Consider the following 19,749-nt stretch of genomic DNA (forward strand, 5'->3'; position numbering starts at 1 on the left):
TGATTATACACTGAATGTCACTTACAATTTGAATAGATCCAAAAAGTAATAAAAACTCATTGCTAGTCTATGGAAAGTTTTCTGGAACACCAAACACTCAGAGAGGAGGAGAGACAACAGAGTAAAAAGTTTATGCAGGCTGCCACTTTGTCCCTCCAGAAGAACCAGCTGACCTTGGTGAACGTGTTTCTTGCGTCCATGAAATGCACTTCCAAATACTTTTTTTATAGGTATGTGTACACATATATATATAAAAATCCTCTTGATAAATGGCTAGATGTGCATGTGGTTTTGGATGTGTGTATGTTTGGTTTTTCATACAGTAAATCAAAACAAAATGGGTTTTAGTCTAGCATAGGCTTGTCATTGGTGACTGTCTTGAATGCATTTTCTGGTTCTGTATATCACTTACAATTTGAATAGATCCAAAACACAATAAAAAATCATTGCTAGTCTGTGGAAAGGTTTCTGAATGAATTTTCTGGTTCTGGTGAGTTGGTTGGAGGGTGACTTTCTCTTGTGTATTAAACTGCTTATAAAGACACATGTTTAGCAGCTTGGTAGTTGAAATTTTAGTCTTATCTTTGTCCATGTCAGTACTTATACTTGTCAGATACTTGTCATTTTTGTTCTAGTTGTCATTTGACAGATTTGGGAACATCATGTGTGAAATTACTGGGGCAGTATGGAGCATGGTCTGCACTATTTGAAATGAGTGGAGACACAGTGTCAGTGAATTGCACGGACTGACCACAGCCAGCTTTCTTTGCCATGTGCTGAATTGTATTGTGGCCAATAGTCACTGCATCCCATACATTATAAAGCTGGAAGACAGGACATTTTGACATTCCAGGATAGTTTGACATGCAGAACATGAATGTGTTCATGTGAATGTGGCTTAGCAGATCCCTGTCAATTTAGTTTTTTTCTATAGCTGGCAGCTAGCTAACATGAGAGCTGCTATGCCAGGAAAGGTCCTGATGCTGACTTTGTGGTTTGCCCTAGTGTAAATAAGAGCTGGTACATGACCATCTCATTCATGGTGGGGAAGAGCAAGAAAATTAAAGGGTTGAAGCAATCAATGGGCAGTGGTTGCTTGAGTTTTGTTTGCAGTTCTTTGAGCATCAAAAGGCGTAGAAGCAAGTTGACAGATTGTTAATTCCTTTTCTTACACATAGCACCCGTTATAAATATAGAAAAGGAAGAAGGAGGTTTGGGCTTATTCCAGGCAGGATCCCAGTTCCCTCCATTTGGTACATGGGTGGTGTTTCCTCTTCTGGCACTTAGGGATTTGATTGTTTACACAGGTTTGCTTAGCGAGTGCACAATTTAAAAAGTGATTTGACAGGAAAACAGACTTGCCTGCATGTGTGCACAGGAACATGGGAATTTATACCTTCTGTATGGGTGCGGGGCATGGACAAGAAACCCAGCTGCTGCACTCCAGGGGAATGTGTCTGTGATGGGAACCTCTTGCCCCACGCTCAGCCTTTCTCCTGCAGCTCCCCAGTGCGGGGCTCCCTCCCTGCCAGCTGCTGTTTGCTGGGGTGAGCAGGGGGGGCTTGTGGCTGAGAGATGGAGTTATTCTTCAGGAATAGGAATATTCTTCAGGAATTCTGGCCAGAATTATTAATTCCTGCTGTAGGTACTTGGTGTTTGGGGCACTGAAGGCATGCTGGGGGTGAAAAAGCAAGACCAAGCTGACTGGACTCCAGTGTCTCTCAGCTGTATTATATATGTAAAATAAATCATGTATTTATTTTACGTGGTAGCAGTAGTGATTTGTCTATGTGTGGCATCTGTATTGCACAGGATGCAGCAGCTTTACTAGCTGTGGTTTTATTGCTGATTGCAATGTAGATTGTTTAGAAAACACTTAGAAATGCACAACACAGAGCTAAAATATTTGGATATCAATTGTGTGCTTAGGAGGTTATTTAATTAAGTTCATCAGCAAACTCAATATTGCCCTTACACATTGATGAAGATCTGTCATCTCTTCAGGTTTTGTTGAATACTTAAACTATACTATTTGCCTCTTTCTCATTGTTTTAATGACAGGTCTTCTAAGTAAAATGTGAAAAGAGCGAGAGAAGCTGAATTTGTCTTATATTCATGTAGTTAGTCTTATGGTTGATTAGCTTGTGCTTGTTTCGTCACAATTAATCACTTTAAAAGCTGGTTCAAATTTTCCATTTCAATATTAAGGCATAGTGCAGGAAGAGAAGTGAGTACAGCATAGGAGTTGTAAATGGGAGAAGTCTTTTTAAAGCCTATATAAAGCCTAATGTCATTAACAATACCACTCTAAACCAGATTGTAAAATCTTTGGGTGTCACCTGTGCTGCTTTTTAAACTCTGTTGTTGTCCTGTGCAGTCCTCCTGTTGCATTATGTTAGTTGTAGACTGAGAGAAAGAAAAGAAAGATATTTTAGTGTTTTGTGACAGCTGCTTCAGTGATTTCAAATCAATCAGGTGAGCATTTTCATTTGTCTTTTTCTCAATTCTCATTACTCCTTGGCAACACCAATAAAGAAGAATATAAACGGCAAATTAAAGACAAAATGACAACAGTACAAAAAATGAGAACAACTTTTTCTTTTGGCTCCTGTGGGAGCCAATATTGTGCTCATATAATTTTGTATTAGATGGATGTGGTAACCAGATTAAGTAAATGTAGAAGGATTTATCAGCGCTAGGGAAGCAGGGATGTCTTCCAGGGGTGAACACAGCACCTTTTGCCATTTGAATTCTGTTTCAAAAAAGCTGGGCCAGACATTTGTTCCTTTTCATACCCTCTGCTTTGCCAGCCATGCATTTCCTGCAGGGGTGGTTCCCATACTTTTCTCATATCTTTTGGGTTTCTTTCCTTATCTGTGCTGTTCTGTCCCTCACTTACTGCTAATAATTAGCACTCTTCTGGAAGTTAGTGTTGGAGATCCCTGAAATTGATCTGTGTTCATTGTGCAGCCAACAAACAGTGGCAGAGCCAGGGCTGTTCCCAAGCCCCAGTGTCAGCATTGCCTGGCAATGTTGTAGCAGCCAAGACCTGGCTGGTTACAGTGGAATGTTTTTCGCTTGTTTTTTTTTTTTTTTTTAGAACTGCCAGGTACTTCTATGTAACTCAAAAACATCGGTGCTTTTTTTTGTGGTCTTTTTTCCCTTGTTTTCTTGTGGTTTTTGATACAGTTGAATCAGTAGAACTTTCTTTAAGAATGATAAGAGCAATATAATTAGATTGCAATTACATGATCTGATGTAACTTCTGCAAAATAACCTTTCAACTGACAAAAAAACTTTGAAATAATTCTGTTTCAGTGCATCAAATAAAAGGATAAATCTTGGGCAAAGTTCTTTCAGATTTCTGAGACAGGCAAAAGACTGTTTTATAAGAGGAGTGTCATTTTTGTGTTGTAGGAATGACAAATGACAACCAGTGATTAGGAAATACTTTAGTAGAGTTGGTAGAGAGGCATTTAATAAGTAAGGAAAATAGTTTAAAAAAATGCCAGGATACACTGAGGATATGGTTTTAGGAGGAATGATAGCTTTTTCTGTGACCAGTAACCAGTTGAGAATTGAATTGAAATGCAAAGCAAGAGACAGGCCAAATAACCTGGACATAGAGTATCTGGAAAAATGTGTTGCTTATTACAAAATGAAAAAATTATGATAATTGATGATAAAAGAAAAATTATATCTTGCTATTAAACTACCTCATGCATTTGTTTTTCTGGAATACGTGTTGGTCTGTGTCATGGAGGCAATTTGGTCCAGCTGAGTAAGACTGGCTTCCAAATCCTAGCTATTTCCTGAGCTGGCAGCTCAATGATGCTTTCACCAAGCTGTGCTCCCTGTTATTGCTGGCCCTTCTCCTGGGAGCTATGCTTCCTGTACTTAATTAGATGAGAAAAAGATGAGCTGTTCCACTCTCCCTCGCTTGAGGTTCCTGGCTGGATGGTCCCAGTTCCAGTGCTCTGTACAGCTCACTGAGCTGGCTGCTAACCTGAGGAGCCCCCCTTCAGTGAGTGGATCTATTTTGCCTTCTCAGCTTGAGAAGAGAGTGAATTCCAGCTAAAATTGCTCCTTTGCTAGCATCAAACCCAGTGCGACTGTGGTTTGGGGCAAGAGGAAGTGTGGTGCTCCCAGTGCCTTGGTCATTGGATATTTTCATAGCTTGGATTTAAAATCTTCCTTTCCTGCTCTGAGTTACATCAATATGCAGAAAAAGATATCATGTTCTGTAATTAACGGTGAAATGAGTCCTGGCAAGTTCAGTCCTCCATGTACCAGGCAGCCAGAAATGGTTTAAAGGTTCCAATACCAGGCACTGTCAAGCTTGCAGGAAAAGCCAGCTCTAATAGGAGCTAAGCTGGATTGGCTGAGTGCTTGGCTTTTCTAAAATGATCTGCAAAGAGCATTAATTAGTGGCATATCAGCAGGCTGACATTTGAGAATCTTCAGTAAAATTGCAGTGATGATATTGATCAGTAACAGTAACACCATCTTGTCACTGAGGATTTAGCTAAGTAAGGTTCAGAGGACAGAGGTTGTAAGTAGGTGATGTTAAATAGGTCAGTTGCATTTGGTGCCTTCCATCCCACACAGCTGGGAGACAGCCTGAGAAGGTAAAAACAGCTGCTGTGGCCATTGCCTTTTTTTTGTTGTTATTGTTTTCTTTGGGTGTAGTTTTTCCTTTTACATTGTAACGCAATGATTAAAAGGGTATCAAAATATACACACATGAATAATTTGCAGCAGTAAATAATTATTCAACTTTGTTTAGAAAAATAGGTATGTCAGGGTTCCTCACCTTTCTAAGGCAGCTGCATGGAACAGCTCATTGCAGGCAGCAAGAACAGGACCATATATTTTTTACACATTGCTTTTGCATCTAGCAAAATACTGAGGGAGAGTGGGAGGGAATCAGCCTCATTTGTTACAGTATTTGCAACCTTTAGCTGTTCCCAGGTGGCTACAGTCAGTCCTCAGTAGGAGGACTAGGACAAAGTTCCCTCCTTCCAGTGTCGGAAAGGTCACCCGGTAGAATCCAGAAACATTCACCTCGTGTGCCAAATGCAGATTTTCTGAAAATAGCCATATGCCAGTTTGTTATGGTGATGTGCACATGCTTGAGCTAGTATGTTGCTTCTGATGCCAAGTGTCTGTCTCAATGAGCTGAGTAAAGCAGAGTGTCAGTGCAGCGAGTATAATCCATGCTAATATTAGAACGAGGGGCCGGATCCTGCCACGGCAACTGCAGCTCGGGCTGCTCACACCTCTGTGCTCTCTGCAAACAGCTCTCCCTGCTCCTCATCCCTTTATTTCTTTTTCTAGGAAGTATGAGTAAAGAGCAGCTAATCCCCTCATAAAATACAGCTGCACTATGGTCTGGTGGACAAGTACTCTGTTGAGTTTTTGTTTATCTCAATTAATGCACTTCTAGCTTGACAGACAGCCCTATTCATTATCATCCTGTGTGGAAAGGAAGTTTGCAAGTGATGAAGGTAATACCATTAACAAACAAAGAAAACCCCACCCCTCCAACCTCCCAGACTTAACTTAGCTGTCTGAATTTGAATAGCAAGGTTAAGGACTTGTGAAGATGAAGTTGTACAAGGACGTGACAGCATGAAATGTTGGGGGATAGTGGGTAGGTGAGAAGTGCTACTTCTCAGGCTCTAGCTTGCTTTGTTTTGTTAAGGGAGTTTGCCTGCATAATTGGCAGTCATATATCTCTGTCCCACACAAAACTTTAGTAAAACCCAGCTCAGAGCACTTGGACTTTGAAATGGTAAACTGGGTAGGACTGACAGGAGAAGTGTTCAGAGCTGATGCTGCCACCTTTGGGCCAGCTGGAAATATCTCCCCATGGTGTCACATATGTCTTTCAAACCACCAGTTGCAAATAGAATTGCAAATTTCCCTAACCTCTAGAAATTTTGAGAACCAATTGAATCCAAAACCCCTCTTCAGTGCCGGCCTGCCTGTTGGACTTGAACTTAAAACCACAATTGCACCTATGCCATAATAAGTATTAGTGATAAAATTTAGAGCATGTGATCGTAAAGGGTATGAGTGCTCATTTTAGTCAATATTAAAATCTCTCTCTTGCCATGTTGCAGTTCAGTTGATATTTACTTGTAATAAATAGATCAGTAATGTATTTGCTTAATATTCACTTGTTAAAACATTAGAATAATGAAAAATATTTTTTCTTTACAACCCCTTTCTACTCAGCACTTTGCACCTGCCAAATGTGTCTTTTTAAGTGCTTTTTATCCTTTGGTCAGTTATAAAAGCATTAGGGCAGGACAAAGATATTTCTGAATATAATGGGAAAATAAAGATATAGTGTCAAAAATGTTTGGTGCTGTCTGACTATGGTACTTATAGGAAACTCATCACCATAGTAACTAAGCCTCTGCTAAATAATTATCAACAGATTTGTTCTTTTTTGTCTTCTAAGTATGTCTAGCCTTGGCTATAGTTTCAAATATAAGAATGGTATATACATACATGTTAGCACACTGCATTTGGATGATAAGCCAAAGAACTCACCATATAGGATCCTAATTCTTGCAGAAGTGATTTCTGATTTCTAGGTTCTCATGGCTGCTGTTTTGTCACAAATGAAAGAATAGTGCAGAACAGTTTTAATAAAGGCTATCTTAGTGCAACAGCTATCATGGAAAGCCAGACCTCAGGAAAAAAACAAGCTTTTTCTGTAAAGCTAAAGCAATTTCTTGTAAGACATTAGATTTTTGTGTAATAAGCAGCTCTTTGAAATAGCAGAGGAAAATTCCCTGACTTGGCTGTTCCTCACACTCCTTCAGCAGCACTTGGGCATTGCCTTGCTCTCAGTAGATCAGTGGTGTTGCATTTCATCTTTTTTTTTTTTTTTTCCCTGCGGTATTGGGTATTGTGCAAAGCAAATGTTCTAATTTGGTTTGGAGGATTTGCTGCCCTGCAGGCTGTGTAACCTGGGTGAACAATGAGCAGGGGAGCCAGCTGCAGACTAGGGGCTTTCAGCATCTTCATTTACTTTTTTGAGCTGCTGCTGATCCTTTATCTGAACTCTTCTCATGCAGAGTGACCTCACATTTGCTTCAGGAGCATTTTGGAGAAAACTGAAGTCTTTTACAAAATCTGTTGCTGCTTATGGGGGGAGTGGCCTGCTTCTCCTTTGTTTTATTGCCTAGAAATGCTGTTTCATGGGCATATTCCATTTTTAACCCCATTCTTTTGGGAGGAATTTGCTAGCTTTTCATGCTACTCTTAGCTGTGCGATAAACTTCTCAAAATGTGCTTGGCTTGAAGAGCTCTAGTGAAGTGGCCATGCCTTGAACAGGTTCTTGCAAAGCAGTGCAGCATTTGGGTTGAATATTGATATATGAAGTCCTTGTGCTTCTGGCTGAGCTCAGTTTTATCTTGTTTGTTGGGAGATCAAATGGGTTTGTTTTCTGTAGTGGCTAATGCAGCTTGGTGCTTCAAAGAGCTGACAACCAAATGAACTCTGACTTATAGGTGGTTTTTTTCCTTTTTTCTTTATTGTCTAAGAGCTGTTGCTTGTGTTAAACAGGCCATGAACCATTTAGGACCAGACTTCTGAAGTATGTGTTGCCTGTGCTCACAGCAACTAGCTGAGGTGAGGCACAGATAAATTGAAGCTTATAAATTGATTTTTTGCCTTAATTTATTTGTGTTGAAACCAATGTCATTCTCTCCTGGTGTGGAGCAGCATCCAGATGTCTGACACAGATAAACATGCACATTTTAAAAATTTTATTTATTTATTTATATTATTTTTAAATTTTTTAAAATTAATTTTTGTTGTGGGGGAAGCTGAGGAAGGGGGAAGAGGGAAAAATATGGTAGAGATCGTTCTTGACTTTTCTTGTGAAATTTTGACATGAATCCTACAGGTTGTAGAGGTTGGTGTTTTTGGTTGTGTTTAGGTTTTTGATTTTTTTTTTTTTAACAAAAAACCCCCACTAATTGTGAATTGTAGCTAGTCTTTAGCACGCTGAATGTTCATCTGTTTGAGGTATAGGCATGAGGTCTCCCACGGCAGTAGCTGCACTGTATGGTCCTGAGCAAATGTGGGTTACCCTAGAAACAGTGACAGGAGCAGGACCTGTACCACAGAGGAGCCTGTTAAGGTGTTGTGAGATCACCACATGTAACAGCAGTAACTTGGGACCTCTACTGTGAGAGTAATTTGTTGCCATAAAACGTGGATTTAAACTTGGATTCTTGTAAATATACCCTGTAATTGTTGAAATAGATGTGTGGACTGTGTTAGGAGATACAGAAGAATTCAGAGCAGTTTCTGTGAATATCATATGGGAGCCATGTATAGATGTACAGTCTTCAAGTTGAGCTGAATCAATGAGATGAACATTACGAATCAAATTCATACTGTTCCTCAAGGAATCAAACTTGCAATCCTGCCTCTGAAATCTAGAAACTTAAATATGTTCTTCAACTGGATGATGGAACATCTCTGCAAATAAAAAGGTGGAGCCACTCAACGTGTTATGAAATTTGTTAAAATTTGGTTCAGCAGGACATAAAACATACATGTACAGATTTCATTAGCTCAAGCCATGTTACTTTGAATGGTGATAAGCACTATCTCTGTTATCTAACAATAATCTTCTAATTGGCAGTGTGTTTAAATTCCAAATATCTTCGCTAGTGCAATAAGTGAAAAGAACTTCTCCTCTCTGAAGATGATTCATTTGGGAGAATGTCCTTGAAAAAATCTCCTTGTATCCTAGCTAAGGATATGCATATTAAGTCTAATCTGAAGTTTTAAATTCTGCCCAAGATGAAGATTTATGATCGAGGTTAGATTAAACCATGGCAATATGGTCTTGGTTAGTATAACAGCAAAGTATGAAAGTGAATTTTAGGCTACAGAAAGTACAATTTCTTGTTCATAGTATCTATCTCATTTAATCTGTATTGGAGAAGTCATGGATATAACGTCTCAATCATTATTACTCTTAACAGACAATTACTTTTCTACTGACTCATGTCCTCTGACGTATGGTTTGCTGCTTCTCAAGCCACTTTGAGACTATTAAATAGCCACATGACCCTTTTGAGCTAAGCCTGTGGACCTTCAATTGTAGCTTGTGTTTATGCAGTCCATGTCTCTCATCCCTTATTTTGGCTTGCATATTCTAGTTGCCTTTCTTTTAAAATGTGAATGGATTTCTAATTTTTAATTTTAATTTATTTGAGCAACCTGATTATTAAAATAAATCAGTTTGCTATTGCCTGCTGGGAAATATTGAGCTGTATTTCCAAGAGTTAAACCTTGCCCAGCCAGAGTTCTGCATGTGAATAGTCACCATATAGCAGTAAGCAGCTTCATAAATTTTTTTCCAGTTTCATCTTAAGTGTTTTGTTTTAGTGTGTTTAGTTGGTCATTTGATTCTATATAACATCATTTGGGTAGTTGGGAACATGGATAAGATTATTGGATAGAATCCTGTCTGTGTAAGATTATTGGATAGAATCGTGTCTGTGATAAGTGAGAGAGATTTTCATCTAATTGTGCTTCAGTTTCCAATATCAACACCATCCTTTCCATATGTGCTTCACCAAGAGGGAAAATAATGCACAGTTGCAGCGGACTCTTTGACCTCTGCACAGTGTAAACCATGAGGTACATAAGGATTAACGGGGTCCAGTGTGCTTTGAAAATGGAATTATGTTAAATGATTAAAAAAACCTAATCTCTCTTGCTTTTATCAATATATTGTGTAACAATCTGTGTGAGTGAACAGCTACTGAGAAATGTGCTTTTTACTAAAAATGTTGTGTTGGTTTTGTATAATCTCTAACAAGGGGAGTCTAAGAATTTAGTGGGAATGAAAGCAGCAACACAGTACGGAATTTCCTCTGTCAAGTCTCTAGAGTTAAATCAAGTGGTTTTTTGATTTTTTTTTTTCCCCAAAAAACTTTGGGTCCTGTGTCCCGAGGAGTGATTCCCACAGATTTTCTACTCTAATGGTCCTGAGCAACTGCAGTTGCTGATCCTCTTGAGTGTGTGTGTGGGTGGACTTCCAGCCTCTGCTGCTGTGATGCTCTCAGGAATTAACTGGAATTTACCCTAAAGGATAACTTGAGAGGATTGGATTTTGCCCATAATCTCTTTCTTTCACAGTTCAAGGAGGTGAATTTATGTGCTTTCTGTTTAGGGTGGCCATGAAATTTTGTGGAGTCAAATTTGTCTTTTGGTTAACAACATGAATTTAACAGAGGCGACTGTTGTCTGCTTCTGTGCCTTAAATCAGCATTAGAGGAGTCTGTTCTTGAGAGTAGGTACCAGGGAACTCTGAAATGAATGACATCTCTTCTTTAATGCTGGATTTCATAATGGTTAAAAAATAAAACTCTACATGAAAACCAAAATCTAGTTCAGCTAACTGTAGTTAGCTGAATTCAGTAATCTTTTTGCACAGTTTAAGTTTTCTAGAAAATACTTTTTGAAGTATTTCAATCCATCTGCATGATGTGAAGATTTCTAGTAGATTTTTAAAGAGGATGTTGTAGAAAAATAGCTAATTTTTTTCTCCATATTTATTAGTACTAAATTTTAATAATGGAGGTGGGTTTGCCATTCAACACTGACTGTCTTAAAGAACCTTTACTTGATGCTTTCAGAGTAACAGCCCTTTATTATTAAGCCTTTATCATCATAATGAACTGATCAAAAGTTTTTAAAACCATTTTTTGTTTGTGAGCTTGTAGTGAATTCTAAAACTTCACCTTGTTTACATGAAAACAATAGGATTCATCATTATGTCTCAAGTTTTGTTTCTTACTGCCTGACTAAAGTCATGTGTCTCCATCAACGTGATCTATGTGCTTATTCTCTATCAGCTATTCACTACAAAACCACTGAAATGTTATCTTGGTTTAAATTATGGGAGAGGTAAATTGCATGGCAGGACACAAACACCCCTTTGTTGCTAGTTGAGGCTCATTCAGCATCTAGATCTAAATCTGAATTCTGACTTCCATTATATGCTGATTAGAACCGTGAAGTTCAGTCATTTATCTGAAGCTCTTATTCTAAGTGTTCAGTTTTTCCTTCTCCCCTTTACCTTGTTTTGTATAAATCCTTTTCCCTGTATCTGTATTATTGTTATTTTCAAGAGGTACAGGAAAAACAATGTGTTTTCTTGTTGAAATAGATAACAAGAAAAAAGATTCAGCAACTAATGCCATGGGTATTTCCAAGGGCAGAACAGTGCTAATGTAACAATGAACAAATAATAAAATCCACCACAGAGGGATTTCAAGTCTATAAAACAAATAACTTGTATGAATATGATAATAGACTGAATGGGTTCAGAAGTGATTTGCATTGGTACAGCTAGAGGTCTGGTTTGAAAAATGTAGCTGGTTGTGAATTTGAATATTTTTATGATCTGAAAACATCACTGTCAACTTTTTTCTTTATTCAGAAATTCTTATGCAGGAACTGCAAGAAAGCTGTGCTCATACAGATAGATTAAAAATAAAGACAGTGTAAACCAGGCTATGTAGCTGAATATAAACATCTGGAAGGTAGAAAGTAAATTATCATTTTTTATTTCAATATTCAAAAGTTTTAGTAGGAGAATTTTATGGACAACATCAAGATATGCCACAGGATGGCCTTTCCCTCAAGACTTTTATTGAGCCTTGTGTAACTTTAGTGAAAGACAGATGGGTGTAAGGCTTGAACCCTCAGAATTGTGAGGTTTAACCGGGCTCTCATGTGAAGTGGGTTTTAAAACATGAGTGAAATTCTTCTTAGCCTGTGAGGTTGTTACTGATTTTTGTTTGAGATGACGGCCTCCTCTCTCCCTCTGTGGCTAGATCAGCTTACCTGCCTGCAGAGTTTCTCCTTAGAACTGGGTGCTTATTCTGCATGTGTAGTCACCAGTAAAGGCATGTGATGTGTGAATATATTGCATTAAACTTATTATATGATTTTTCAACTTGGTTAAAGTGGGTAGAAAATAATTAAACTTCTTTTTCAGGAATGAATTCAGTCTATACTAGAACAAATCCAACAAAAGCAATGGGGTAATATTAATAAGAGTAATCATCCAAAAGGGGGGAAAAACCAATTCAGGCTTTGAAGTCAGTCTGCTTTTAAAACAAATGCTTGAAACAAAGAAAATAATTATTCTTCAATTTTAGTTATTTTTCAGCTTGAAAACAAGCTAAAGATAAACAAGCTATCCTAAAGATACAGGTTCACTTTTTAGTTGCATACTTGTTTCTGTAGAGTCCTAAGGTAGTTTCCTAATCTATAATTTACAGCTTTTATTCAGTAAAATACCTTGATAATATACTTTGCATTTAATTTGTGTGTCATGCTTGGTTTTAGGTACAGCTGCTTTGAAATCTAGTAATTCATACATATTTCAGGTTAACGGAGTTCTTACTCTCCAAGAATTAGCCCATTATGAAATTCAATTACTTCAAAAAATATTTCTATCATATGGAACAATTCAGCAATGGCGTTAACACCTCATTCATACCTTGAAGATTTTAATTGCTGATTTAAGGGAATTAAGTGCTGAATTTAAATGCAGTCTTCTAGCACTATGTGTTTGGAAACTTGTAGATAAAAGATCAGTGTAATAGAATTGTGGCGCCTCTTGTCTCATATCTGGCAGAGCACAGATGCAGATCACAGTATCTGTTCCATGTGATGCAGCTGTGCAGAACCACAAAGGACAAACACAGTGGAAAAAACACCTTTGAGGGACTGGAGCAGCAGCAAATACAAAATCATGAGCTAAATCAGATTGGAAAGGTATCTGAGAAGGTCACTTAGTGCACCACTCCAGGACTATGATACCCATGAAAAGCAGCTGGAAGGTGCCTTGATCATGAGTGTTGTGTATGTGCCTGATCTGACTGTGATGTTGTTTTCTGTGTGGAGTCAGGGAACTTCTGGCAAAAAAAAAAAGATGAGAGAAGTTTTAAAGCATACTAGCAAGTATCTTATTGACTTTGTATTGCAATGTCACTTTACTCTGACACAAATGACTTTTACAGCACTTTTGCTTCTGATGCTAAAACTGTATTTGATGTCCAAAGTTTTACAAGTCTTCTGGGGGAAAAATAGTATGGTGAACTTAAGGCTCTGAATTTAGAAGGCAGTAGTTTACAAATTGGTAGTGACCCTAATCCCACATTTGGGGGATTACACACTTGAGGTTAGTCTGCCTGGCCTGATCTAAACATGGGACAAATCTGCAGGGTGTGTTGTGGAATTGTTTGCTTTTAATGAGGTATTTGATACAGAATCTGGTCACAACTGCTGGTATGTAGCAGACTACAAATCTAAACCCTCTTTGCCTTGTTAAGAGTCATAGCTGGCTGCAGACCAGTGATCAAATCCCTGAGCAGATAAGGAGCACAGGCTGCTCATGAAGAAAGATGTTGCTGTCTCTGGCTGTGCAAGCCTAACAGAGCTGCTAAAGAGAGCTCGGACCTGCAGCTGATGAAAATAAAGACAAAGTAAACCTGGCTCTCCCAAGGCATTTCTGGCACTGGAATACAGGTTAGGAATGATAAGTTGGGAAAGCAGCTCCTCTTTTAAGAATATTGGTTGAGGAGCTGAACATTTTGAGACCATTGTTGGCAGTTCAGATACTTAGAGGTCTGAGGAAATTTGATTTACTTTCATTACAATTTATGTTGGCAAGGAAAAAGGTTGAACTAACTTCTAAGCTATCCTAGAGAAAATCCTTGAAGATTGCCTCCATGAATGTAATCATCTGATCAGGCTTATATCAGGAGAATTCCGTAATTGCCTTGTTTTTGTGAGAAGTATGTGGACTGAGATTACTTTTTGGCAACTGAGTTATTTAACTCTAGCTCCAGGATAGTCTGGCGGAACAAATGACACAAGACAGTGTCTGTCCTGGATATATTAATTGTGCCTTACCATAAACCATGCGTGAATTCTGGCATGTTCCCAGGACTTGCTCAGAAGCATCTGAAAAAACGTCAGCTCCCATATGGTGAGTTTGTTTACTTCTAGGTGTAAAGAACACAGGGTGCCAGTGTTACCTGTGTGCTGGGCAGCAGAGAAAAGTGAACTTCCCCATGGAAAGCAGCACTGAGGACAGGGAAGCTGTTAGGAGGAGTTCAGATATCACAGCTAGCAGCCAGGGCTGCCAGACTCAGCATTTTCCATTTCTAGTTTACAGGTGCTAACCTAGTGAGCGTTACATGAGGCACTGGTGGGGTTGGTTGTCTGGTTTTTGAGGTCCCCAAAGTGTCCTAAAGCTCTGTCCAAAATGAAAAGCATTACACTGCTCATGACAAATCCCAGCAGCTATTAGAGGGTTAGCAATAGCTAAAGTTATGGCTAATGGTATCATTTTATGGAAGGAGGCTGTGTTGGCTAGTACATAATGATTAACTCCTGCTACACATTTTTGAGAGTCCTAGAGTCCTTAATTTCTCTTTGAAAGTCTCTAGAGTTAAGCAAAAGAGAACTTGGAAGTACTTAGCTGAAAGGCAGCACTTCTAAGCTGCGCAACTTCCCCCTGCTGTGTAGTGCACCAGCAGGAGTACTTTAAGTGCAGGTTTTTGTGAGGATTTCCACATATGATTCCCTTCTAGTTCAGCCAGACTTCTGAATCCTCGGAGCTGACGTTGTTGATTAAGTGCTTAATACATTCTGTACTCACACTGCTGATGCTGCTGGGTTCCTAAACTTGAAGTGTGGGTAAAAGGCAACTGGTTTGAAAGACACTCTTCCTCTGATAAACCTCCTTGTATCACACATATATTTTTTGGATAATGGTACTTGCAGGCCTGGCTTACAGTCCACTCTGCCAACTCAGTGTTCAGAATATGGCACTGAAAGGATGTTCAGTCTGTGTTAGAAACAGCAAACCACCAAAATCTTTGTATAAGAGAAATGACAGTGTACTGGTAGGGTTTAAACCCTGTTGGTTTGGCACAAAGACGGTTTAAGGCAGAGATGGGTGCTCAGAACACAAAGGGTTGAGTATGGAATGACCAAACTTTGCTTTTAAAAATCCCTTACTGGGGTGGAGTAGGTACCTTGTTAGGTATTTGCTTTGTGGAGTAGATTCAAGCACCTAAATCGGTAAAGTTGCACTGCTTTGAATGGAGATATGTTTTATATTATAGATGCTTTGCATGGGCCTGATAACAACTTGGTTACTTCTGAAAGCAAAAACTGAAAACAATTGGGCTCAGTGCTTTTGAATATCACTTTATTAATGGTTTGATGCTGTTATTGTTTTCTGGCTTCCTAGGCCCTTCAAGGTGAAAAAATTCTCACTATTAACTCTTCTCAGTGTGTCACTAAATCTCCTTGAAAACTGGTTGAATGGGTGGTACTGAAAGAAATTGGCTCATGGTCAGTAATTACTGATTACTTTATCAATTTCTTTAGTGGCTGCATGTTGGACATGTTAGTTTCATTCTCCATTGATAATTTACACCTTAAAGAGGCCCTGGAGCCTTGTGTTGGTGTTTATATTAGAAAGAATTTTTCTTCTGGCAACAGTGCATGTTAGACTCTGGTTCTAGGTGTAAATACTGTAAGGAAGATGTATCACTGAAGGTGATTTTGTGCTCAAATATTAGAGGTTTATGTTCTGAAAAGATGTGTTAGGATTCTGCAGCTCTGGTATATTTAGGACTTGTGCTTTGCTGGATCAATGTGTACTGAAAAATAGTACCTAAGTGATTTTTCTTTTTACAAGAAAAAATCTTTTAATGAAAATCCTTTTAGTAGCAGCTCCGGCAAATAAAAGCTGTTCACATTTACTGTTAAACTGTCTATAAAAGAGAACTTGCAAACCAGCAGTAAGCACTAACAACAGAGCTCCTATGCTTGAACAGGAAAATCAAACTTGTGACCTACTAATGTGCCCTTTGCCCTGCTCAGTGGGTCCTTGTTATCTCAGCGGTGCCTGAAATTTATGGTAAAGATAGCCTACTTCTCTTTATTGTGAGCCTTTCAGCTTGGGAGCTCTCCTGAATGCTTTGCTGCCTTTCATGCAGCAGAAGCCAAAGGAGTAAAATGGTACCCCACTATAGCATGCTGGGCAGCTGGTAGTGGGCTTGGGAGAGTTGTGTACAGCACAGCCTAAACAGGAAACAGCTGTGTAAAGTGAGAGAAAGCCGTAATTCTTAAGAGTTTAGGGATTCATAATCTTGCTAGTAACTACAGTCTGATGTCCTATATTGCAGAACCTTGCTAACTCAATTTGGAGGAGTTGGAAAGTGAATTTGAATATTTTATGCCTTTTCTTAAGCTGTAAACAAATATACTCTGTTGTTGAGAAGAGCAATGTGCAGAGGGGTGTGACTTTGTCAAGCCAAGGCACTTTTGAGTCTTTTAGCACTGGCCAGACATGAGCTCAATACAAATGTTTGCCAAGTAATTTCCACATATGCAAATGCTTCTTAATGTGATGTGAAGAAAATAGTTTCATTTTACTTGCTGATTTAGTGTTCAACTTGTTGCTTTGCCATTGCTCATACAGCCAGTTTTCAGTCCAGGGAAAAAGTAAATGGAGGATTTGGGAGGACCTGCATTAACTTAGTTTGCTCCAGTGACCCTTAAAGGCAAATGTTGGACTCTGCTCCCCTTGAGCTATTGTGTAAGGCAGAGCCTAAATCCCAGCTTCATTTAGCCTTAGGATTATGAAAAAGGAAATGGTGAGGTTTCACTGGCACTGAATTCCAGTGGCTGTCACAGACAGACCAGTCCTTGGAACTTGATTCTTCACTCTGGATGTCCCTGTGGAAAGAAGCAGAGCATAAGAAAGGAGCAAGTTCTGCATGCACAAAAAATACAAGGACAGCATTTAAAACTTAGGAGGGTAGTTTTTACTTTCAAGAGGAAGAGGTAAGAGCTTTCCAGAGCAAGTAGAGCTGTGCTGCAGTGTTCTCAATCCCCTTCTGCAGTTCTGAAAGCATAGCAATGTAACAAGGTAATTTTTAAGGCAATTTTAGTAGTGGAGACAAGAAGGAATTAAAGCCTGGAAGAGGCTTCTGGCAGAAGCTGGGAAAAGGTAGAGATGAATTTTGGCAACTTTTTCACGGCTGCTCTTTCAGCAGTAATGGTTACTTATGCTCAGCACCCTCTTTTTGCTGGGAATGGCACATGATTGCTTCTACATCTGGTGTCTCTGAGAGATCTGCCAGCTGGCAGGGAAGTGCCTCCTGATGGACTGAATGACCCTGTCCCCTCAGAGACTGAACATGGGTGCTGCATCTGCTGACTGGGGGGTTTCTGTGACTCAGGTTTGCATTTCTCCTGGCTGGAGCAGGGGGAAGGCTCACCTCATTATTGCACACCAATAGTGCAGCGCTTTGCCAACAGCGGTCTTGTCAAACCCTTTCTTTGAAGTTTAAAAAGCTTGGGGTGTTGTGGAATGGGGGAGTATGGCTGGTAGAAGGTCATGTCCCTGGGCCTTGACTGTGCTTATATCAAAGAATACTTTTAAAGTTGTTGATCATCTGTCAGGCAGCATGATGAGATGCAGAGTAAACCAGAATCTCTTTGATTTCTTCACTGCTAAGGTTATCTGTATGCATGTTGGTCTTGTTTTTCTGTTCTTAGCCTTGGGCTTTATACAGCTATTGATTTTATTTTTTTTCTTCTGGTTGTTACAACATTAATGCTTATTCAGGTAAAGATACTTGTTATTTTCCCAAGACAGCCTCACCATTCATTAAGAATGTGATGGGCTTCTGTGTGCTGGTAATGACTGTTTTAATTCCAGCAGACAGAATGCCTTACAAAGAGCAGGTTAGATATTCACAGCTAGTTCTGAGGTCCATTACAGCAATTCCTTTTCTTCTTCACTGCAGCTAGCATTAGTATTCAAAAGCTGAAAGCATGTTGGTTGAAAGCTACCTAAATATTTATGGACTATTGCTAGGGTCAGAGTAACAAGGGCAGCAAATGAAATTAAAGATTTACACCATGAAACAAAGCGAGTTATCAATCACTCTTTGCCAAGTTGCTCCTGTTTTTTAAAGGAGTTATTTTCTAAGGAGATTGTTTCCAAAAATGAACTTCAGCATGAAATTTTGATCTGTAGTTTCATTTTAATGTCTGCATTATTTCTTTCAACAAGATGAGCCAGTGGAGAAGACCTTGCATGACCATCAGTGCTTGCTGGTGCATAGCTTGATTCCATGAGAACAGTACTCAACCTCTTTTATCTCGGTATATCAAAGCCTCTGTCCAGCTTCTGCTTATAAATACCCTTGAGTGAGTGAGGAAATAAATGAGAGGAGAAACTGAGATGCAGAAACTTTAAAAAATTCCTATGCTAAGTCAGACTTTAGAATAGAAACCAGGATTTGTGAAGGCTTTACATTTAAACTTTGCAGTCAAACCTCAGGCTGGACACGGAATCTGGCTGTGCTGAGCAGTGGGCAAGCTGAGATGGTTTTATGTTTTTCTGGAGGGATGGAAGAACCTCAATAACCTGGCATGTGCTTTAAATGAGAAATGACACTTTATTGTTTGGTGAAAGCATGGCAGAACATATATTTGAAATGGAAATTGCCTTGCTTATTCAAATGAAAACCTCTGAGCACACAAACCCTGCTTTCATTATTTTGATTAGAAACTAAGTATTTTGCAATAGCAAGCAAGCAGGAAAAAAGCCAAATTTGAAAGAAGAAAATACTTTCTATTCCTTCAATTTTTAATATTTTTTGTATTTTGAGACATGTATATTCATAAAAACAATGTAAACTATTAGTTTTTATTTTTATTACATTTTAAGATAAATTTAAGTGATTATCTACCAAGGGCTCCATAATATGACAGCAGAACGTGAACAAATAAAGAGAAAATTAACTGAACGGTAAATGGCTTTAATAAACAGCATGGCATCTTTTTCTTTTGGATTTTAGCTGGGGATTGCATGAAGCGGAGCTCCAGGACCTGACTTGACATTAATTAATTTTCTAGCTTTCTTTCAAAGTTCTGTCCAATACTTGAAGAGAATAAGTCTGGGTGTTTTGTTGCAATATAATAATTATAAACTAAAAAAAAAATAAAATTGCATTTATGTAAAAAGTACATGCACATGTTTGGAATTTTTTTTTTTTGCTAGGATAATTCTAAAGTAGATCAATAACCTGTAAAGAGCAGTTTTCCAATTAAATATTGAAATAGCATTTATTTGTCCAAAGTAGGCAACATGTGCAGTAGTGGCAGTTTGGAATCAGCATTTGTGTTTTGCAAATGAAACTGGTCTCTTTGGATGACTCACTCCAGAGAAGTTGTGTTGCTAATCACCCAAAAGGGATTTTGCATGCCCTGGGAGAAGATACCTTGTTTGTTCTGGTGGAGTGCCTGAACGTTAGCACTTGCAAATATTTTGGTTTGCAGTGATTGGTGGTTCTTTTGCCTTCCAGGGAAATAAGACCTTAATGAAGGTGAAAGAAAAAAGAAACCTAAGAAATAAATAATGTTCACTCTTAGTATATAAAGCCAAAGATTCATGGAGAGGATCTGAGATTTATTGTCGCTAGATGAGGTTGTTGTGTGTTATCTCCTACCCTGAGGAGCAAAATATCTGTAACTTCACTGAAATCTTCAGAAGTGTTTTAGGCTCAGCATCTCCCAAAAAATCTCATGCAGAAAGGTGAATTTGTGTATTTTTCAGTATTGCTAATGGCACTGTGATTTAAACAGTAATATTTTGC

The 19,749-nt window shown here is 38.7% G+C and overlaps 1 protein-coding gene across 10 annotated transcripts in view; it reads left to right on the plus strand.

Moving 5' to 3' along the window:
• GRID1 (glutamate ionotropic receptor delta type subunit 1) overlaps nt 1–19,749 on the plus strand; it is a 511,036-nt gene that overhangs the window by 171,459 nt on the left and 319,828 nt on the right. The gene's annotated exons all lie outside the window — the stretch shown is intronic.

The sequence above is a fragment of the Zonotrichia leucophrys genome, chromosome 6 (assembly GCF_028769735.1).
Source record: "Zonotrichia leucophrys gambelii isolate GWCS_2022_RI chromosome 6, RI_Zleu_2.0, whole genome shotgun sequence".
Taxonomy (NCBI): domain Eukaryota; kingdom Metazoa; phylum Chordata; class Aves; order Passeriformes; family Passerellidae; genus Zonotrichia; species Zonotrichia leucophrys.